This window comes from Ambystoma mexicanum, chromosome 13, assembly GCF_040938575.1.
Source record: "Ambystoma mexicanum isolate Mex_15411 chromosome 13, UKY_AmexF1_1, whole genome shotgun sequence".
Lineage (NCBI taxonomy): Eukaryota > Metazoa > Chordata > Amphibia > Caudata > Ambystomatidae > Ambystoma > Ambystoma mexicanum.
Window position 1 is genome coordinate 839461845 of NC_090938.1, and position 7858 is coordinate 839469702.

Sequence of the window (7858 nt, forward strand, 5' to 3'; positions counted from 1 at the left end):
CCTCTCCCGCAATGCTTGTTGAGTCATCGTCACTTGGTCCATCATACGTGGGCCCAAACAGCTCTGCTATTAGCTGTCTCCAACCCTCTAGGGCTCCAGCTTCACCCACTATGTCCCCTTTGCACGCTTCCTGCCATGCCACTGTTTCTGCCTCCGCCCACTTCTGCAAGTCCCTCCACCATGTCTCCACTTTGGGCTTGTTGCACGCTTTCCATCCCATTGCAATCCTTCTTTTCGCCAATATATATGCCAGATCTTTTAATTTGCTCACATGTTTAAGCTTCCGCGGTCTAGGGAACCCTCCCAGCAAACAAGCCCACGCCGTGTCCACCTTCATGCGGATTCCCTTGTCTTCCATTTTCTGTGCTATATCTTTCCAATATTCCGCTATCTGCGGCCATGCCCAGAACATATGCACCATTCCTGCGCTTTCATCATTGCATTTGGGACACACCTGGGTTCCAGCATTCTTAAATTTAGCAACCTTCAATGGCGTCAGATATGCCCTGTGCGTTATATACAACTGTATTTGTTGCAACCTAGCATTCCTCGACACCTTCGTGTGATACCCCTGAGTCCTTTCCCACATCCCGTCACTCATCACCTCTCCTACTTCCTCCTCCCAGGCCAGTCTAAGTGGCGTCACCTCCTTGCCCACTTGAGTCATCATCATCTCGTACCCTCTAGACGTTTCATGCCCACCTTCCGCTATATCATATATCACATCTAGCGTGGTGTCTGGTTCCTCTGCAAGTTCCACTTCGGACCAGGTATCTTTGATTCGTTGCACCATCCCATGCTATGTGATATATTGCCCAGTGCTCAACCCCGTTTGCTCCACCAGCTCCTCAAAATCCAGTATTTTCCCTTCTTGCCACACATCCCCTAGTGTTGCTATTCCCACCGGTTCCCAATACTTCCTAAACATTAACCTGAGTTGCACATCTGTACCCATCATTGTAACCAGTGGGATTTGCGGCGAGCACAGGGCCGGCTTGTCCATCAACCGGCATGCCCTCTGCCACATCCCCTACCCAAGACCCAACATCCCCGGGCGGCCTCTCAGCTCCTTCTTGGGTAACCATATCATTTCTCTCAAAAAGTATGGGGAGCAGTCACCCTGATGCAGCTTATGTTCTAAGGTGGACTCCGCAGAGAGCCATTTGGCTACATGTTGCAACTGGCTCACTACATAATATACTTCCCAATTGGGTAATTTGATGCCTCCTTTCTCATGCGGGTTTTGGAGTTTCCATAGGGCTAGCCTATTCCTCATCCCGTGCCATAGGATTTCCCTGCATATGCTATCCAGTTTAGTAAAGAATTGCCGGGGTATGGAGTATGGGATGTTCACAAAGCAATGCAACAGTCTGGGCAATGCCACCATTTTGAGCATCGCCCACCTTCCCATCATTGTCAGGGGGAGGTTCGCCCAGAACTTCATGCTATTTTCCAGTTTCCGAACCGTTCTAACTGTATTATGCCTATGTTCGTCTTCTACTGTGTGATATATACCTATCCCAAGATACCTAAAGGACGTGGTCTCCCACGGTATCTGAAGTACCGGCAAGTTCTCCGCCATGAGCCCTCTATATCTGCCCAGCGGAAACACACAGGATTTGCTTGGGTTCACGGCTATACCTGAGAGTTCTGCAAACCTGTCTACCACTTCTAATACATACTGCAGATTTTCCTCTGGGTAGCGCAAATACAATAACATATTGTCTGCGTATAGAGAGATTAAGTGTGGTGTTTCCTCAACTACAATGCCTATTTCGTCATACTGCTGCCTTAGCCAAAGCCAGAATATACAACATGGGGGACCAGGGGCATCCCTGCCTACTCCCTCTACCAAGTTGCCAACTCTCAGAAATCACAGTTCCTGTCTTCACTCTCGCTAGTGGCTCGCTATATTGAAGTTCTACCCAGTGGAGATATCCCGGTCCCATACCATAGCTAGCTAGGGCCGCCTTCAGCCACGGCCACCGGACCAAATCAAATGCCTTGATCCATCCCGTGACACTATCGCCATTTCGCTAGTGCTCCCTTCAGTATGTTCAATCACTCGGTGGAGTCGCCTCAAATTATTCGAAATATTCCTGTTTGGGACATATCCTGTTCGATCTGGGTGGATTAATTTGGTTATGACCTTTTTCAATCTATTTGCTAACGCCGCTGTTAAGATCTTACTATCTTGGTTTAACATCGATAGGGGTCTATAGGAAATACAGTCGCTACCAGGCCTGTCAGGCTTGGGGAGTGGCACAATGACTACTTTGCGCAGTGATTCTGGTAGTCTCCCAACTTCATATGCTTCGTTAAGCATTTCCAGCAGTGGGGGGAGAATCTCTAATTTATATGCCTTATAAAATTCGCTCGGGAGTCCGTCAGTTCCTGGGGTTTTACACATGGGCAGCTGCCTCACCACTTCATCTAACTCTTCTAGAGTGATCGGGGCATCCAGCTCCTCCCTCTCTTCTACACTAACCTGGGGTAGCCCAATGTCTTCCAATATATTCTCTATCTCCCCCTTCTTGTCTCCCGCCTCGTCTCCGTACAAGCGTCTATAATAGTCTACAAATTCTTGGTTAACCCCCTCCTGCGTGTCCACTACATCGCCATTATCTCTCACCATTGTTCTAATTGGGGGCCTAGGAGTCTCGTTTTTGTAAAGCCATGCGAGGAGTCTTCCTGGTTTGTCGCCTCCAGCATGTTGTCTTTCAATGTATTTTTTATAATTAACATTGCATAATCTATCCCAATATCCTGCACATTTCTGCTGCAGGCCCAGAGCCTTTTCTGTATCTGCCTTAGTGTTACCGCCCCGTTCCAATACCCTCTCCAATTCCTTCTCAGAGTCCTGTAATTCGGTCTGAATCCCATCCTGCAATCCCTTAGACTTGGCTATGGCTATTCCTCTCACTACCACTTTAAAGGCTTCCCAGAGTGTGCCCGCTGTCTTTACACTGCCAGTATCTATCTTGAAATAACTTATTATTTCCTCTCGCATATACTCCCTAAATACGCTGTCTTTAAGAGCTTCTGCGCGCAATCGCCATGTGGGTATCCTTCCCCTAGGGGGTCGGTACTGCCATGATACTGCAACAGTGGCGAGTGGTCTGAGAGGACTCTAGCCTTGTATTCCGCCTGCGGTATTTCGGTCAGCAACTCCTGCGTGACAAATATATAGTCCAATCTTGTATGTAGGCCCTGTGGGGCCACGTAATGCGAATAGTGTCTATCCTACGGATGGCATGTTCTCCACGGATCTGCAAGCCCAAACTCCGCCAATAGGGCATGTAGTGCCTTTGCAGCCGGGGTGGGTCTAACTATTTTGGTGTCTGATGTATCGATGGGGGGTCCAACACACAGTTGAAGTCTCCCCCCCACAGTATGGCCCTCCCACGCTGCCACTGAGTTTACTATACAGGGTCCTAAAATACACAGCTGTATCTTGGTTCGGGGCATAAGTGTTCACAATGCAGATTTCTCTGTTTTCCACCATCCCTCTCATAATCACCATCCTACCGTCCACCTCTACCTGCGAGCTCAGCAACTGAAACGGAACATGCAGGGCTACCCATGTGATCACTCCTCTTGCGTAGGCGGAGTATGTTGCCCCCACCATTGTTCCTCTCCATTTTTTCCGTATCACTTCTAGTTTATCTTTCGTTAAATGAGTTTCTTGTAACAGGGCTATGTCCACTTTCTGTCTACGTAGATACATCATTACCTTGTTCCGCTTTAGATAACTATTGAGCCCCCTAACGTTCCAAGTGACTATCTTAAGGTCTCCCATGGCTCATCTCGTTTTTCGTGAAGTGTAGGCTTTCCCCATAACTTTTCCCCAACTATAACAAACCACAGCACACAACCCCTTCCCTCCCTCCTACATACCCTACCCCAACCCCAACTGTTGCCCAGCTCCATCCCTGGATCTCAGGCTCCCCGCGTTTGGGTCTACCCTGATAACCGGGCAAGACCCCAGCAGGGCGTCACCACACTATCGGTGACCTAACTAAGCCTAAATGGGGGATGTACAGGTTGGTCCTGCAAGGCCCCTAGTCTGAATCGCAGTATTCACGGATCTTGAGCAACTATATTCAAGTCCCATAGTTTTAAGTTCTGAGACCCCCTGGTGCCCCTCTCGTGCATTACTTATCCGCATCACCTCCTTCTCCTGTCCGAACGTCCGACTGCTGGGGGCATCCCTGCGTGTCGAGCCATCCCATGGCTTCTTCCGGAGTTTCAAAAAACAAGGTTCTGTGCTTGTGAAACACCTTCAGTTTGGCCGGGTAAAGCAGCATGTATTTATGGCCCGCTTCTCGCAATCTCCTTTTGACTACCCCAAAGTTCATTCTGCTCCGCTGCACCGTCAGGGTGTAATCCGGGTAAGCCGTTATGCTTGCCGAGCCTCTTTGTATTGCCCCACCTTTGCGGAAATGTTCCAGGATCCTTTCACGATCCCTGTAATTAAGTATTTTAGTGATCACCGGCCTAGGTGGGCCTCCTGGTGGCGGTCTCCTCGTTAGGGCCCTGTGTGCCCTTTCCACCGCGAACCCCTGAGACATCGCTCCTCCAGTGATTTCTTGTAGCAGCATTGTTTCGACGAATTCCGTGGGGTTATGGCCTTCCACTCCTTCTGGTAGTCCAACAATACGGATATTATTCCTCCGGGCCCGTCCCTCTGCCTCCTCCGCTCTACTCTCCAGATTACCCACTCGTTGTACCAGGGCGTGAAGCTCCGACCGGTGGGAAGCACAATCCGCCGTGTTGGGGCCCACCTCCTTCTCGAGGTTCTCCATGCGCTCCGCCAGAGACCTTACGTCTTGCCGCAGCAGATTCACATCCTCCTGCACTGCCCCGACCTGGAGCTCCAGTGCTGTTTTTAGTTCTGCCACCGCCAGTTTGAGCTTGGTCTCCCAAGCCGCCTTCAGATCGGCTATTGCGTCGAGGACCTCCTGATTCGCGCCCATGGTGGCACTGCTCCCAGCTTGGGCTTTGTCTTTGCTCCAGGCTCCCTCCGGGCCTGGCGGCGTCTTTGTGTATTCCTCTAACGTGGGTTGCTTACTTTTCAGTCTTGGAGGTTTGTTCAACATGGCGCTGTGCCTATGAGTCCTGGATCAGCCCCTTCACCCGTGGTCCTCAGTCCCAGCACGGTTGGGTTCTCGCCGTCCTCTAAGGGCCGGTGATTTCTGCTAGTTCCTTCGATCGTCCACTCTTTGTTTGGGGCACTCCACCAGCGTTTTCCCTTTTGCTTTCTCTTTCTCCGAAGCCACCCGGACTAGGCAATGTGATTAGTATTTCGTATCCCTAGCGATCTTCCTCTACTGCCGTGGGACAGAGACAGCTCCTCCGTCTCGGGGTGCGCCCCTCGGGACCTCTTTGTTCTCGTCCGTGGCCATTTTGATGCCCTCTCCGCGGCCAGCCACTCAGAACAAAGCGACAAAGCGGTCTTTTCTCCGCCATAAGTTTGCAGTCAACCTGCTCATGCTCTGCTCTGTACCTTCCCACGCCTGCACGTCCTTTCGGGGCCGCCACTGATCAGAAAAATATGCGTTTCTTGGTCGGATCAAGTTGTCGGATCACAGTGCTCGCAGGGTTTCCAGCCTATTCCATGGCTGCCAAGCCACGCCCCCACCTGTCATGCAACGCATTCCTACCTGGCGTCTATGGCCCCGATTCTGATTACGCACTTCTTAATTCCTGTCACGTCTTTCACGTCACGTCCACTTAACGGTCTAGTCTTTCTCCGTTTAAGAGAACGTGGCGTTACTTAAGCCACACCCTATCTTCCTTCTGTGCGTTGCAACCCTTCCGGTCAGCTGTGCTTTCTTTTGCTGCTGCGGTTTGCTGTACGCTGTATTCTGGCTCCGCTGAGCTTTCCTCTCTCTACTCCTCCTCGTCCATTCGGGTTCCGTTTCCCAGAACCTTTCTCTCTCTATTTTCCTTCTTATTCTTTGGTTTATTAACCATCCTGTTTTTCTTGCAGTTTTTCCGTTTTATTTTGATGTGGGAATTATTGCATTTCCTACACTTCCTGTTTCCTGTTATTGCTTCCTCGCTTTCTATTACTGAGTATTGCTGATTTCCGTTGAGTTCAACTGCTACAACCTCCATCAGGATTCCCACCTGCCGTTGTGATTTCCTGGGGTTTTTGCCTACACTTGGCTTTTTTCTCCTTTCCGGTCTCTCCCGGGAGGGGGTCACGTTCAGGGCGTTTCTATCGTTCTCACTGTGGCTTCTTCTCGTGGGAGATATCTGCAACAAAGAAAAAAAGAAAAGGACTACAGAGCGCATCGAACTCTCAGATCTATTGAAGAGGACTCTGATTCAACAGGTGAGGAGGTTGAAGAGGGAAGCAGGGATATTGACATCGAGATTGTTGACACCACCAGACCTTTTGCCTGCATCTGGACTCCTGGTTTATGACTTTGCTACAGTTGCTTCCCTTGTGAATACCATTTCTCACTTGTCCACGGACTATTGAGCTCATTCCTCGGAGTGTGTGCCTTTTCCTGGGGAATAACACTGGTAGGGCCAATTCCTCATTTTGAGTCCTACTTTTTCACCGAACTGTTACCCCATCTTTTGGATTACATTGCCTTCATTCCTAAGTGCATTTTGGAACGCTCTGCTGTGGTGCACCATCCCGAAACCAGTGCGACCCTCGTTCCATCCGGGGATAGCTACCCTACTGACCTTCCTTTTTTTTAATTTATACTTTCATTGTTGCCCGGGATTCTTTGCACTATTCTCGCCTCCACCAGTGGTAAAGTATCATTCCTTGATTACCATCATTGGGCAGTTTCACATTTAGCTAGTACCTAAAGTCTCTTCTGCCTTATAGGTTGCTCCAGGTCCTTTTTTATGGCATAAGGGGAACTCACTCAGGTACTCAATTAAGGGTTATGGTTTTGGGGAAGGCCAGGGTTGATTCTGTTAGAATATTCATCTCTTGTCTTTTCTTTACAGCTGGGTCTGTGGCGTTGTGTTCTCCCCACTCTTTTGATTGATCGGTCCCCTTGCCTGGTACAGTTCAGCAGGTGGTCATATCAGTTTAAAGAGTTTGTTTCCCTCACAGAGAGGAGGCTCAGGTGGAGGCTCCAACCCGAGCTCTTCAAGCAAATACCCAGCACAAAAGGACCAGTCTGTTTTTTACGCACTCCCCATACCGGTCAGTAACAAAAACAGAAGCCATGGAAGAGGTCGATCCTTTGGCCACCTTGGTTCGGTTGGTGTCTGAACTTCGGTCTGACATGACAGCTGCACATGATTCTATCCATCATAGGATCGACAGTTTACGGAGTTTTCCCCTGGGGGTGGATACTTCTGGTGCTACTGGATCAGGTTCGAGTGCCCCTACGGCCTCTGCTTCTGGCTTTAAGGCAACCCCGGTGCTTATGGCTACTCATTTCCCGCTGGCCCCCCCAGAACGTTTCTCCGGGGAACCCAAACAATACCGGACATTTATCAACCAGTGCAAGTTACATTTTCTGTGTCGGCCCACTGCTTTTCCTAGTTCCACTACAAAGGCAGCCTTTGTTCTTTCCCATCTTGGGGGTACATCAGCAGCTTGTGCTAATCCATTACTCAAATCCAATAGCTATGTCCTTTACGATTGTGATGCACTCATCACTGCCATGAACAGAGTTTTTGACACCCGCTATAAATCTCAGGCTACTGACCTGGAGTTCCTCAATCTGCATCAAGGCAGCTGAGACAGATTGGCCTGAAGAGAAAAAATCAGCCGTTTTCTAAAAAGGGTTGTCAGAAGAATTAAAGGACGTTTTGGCTACAGTACCGGTGGTTCCTACCACTTTTGGTGAATTGCTAGATTTGGTTTTGCAAATAGATG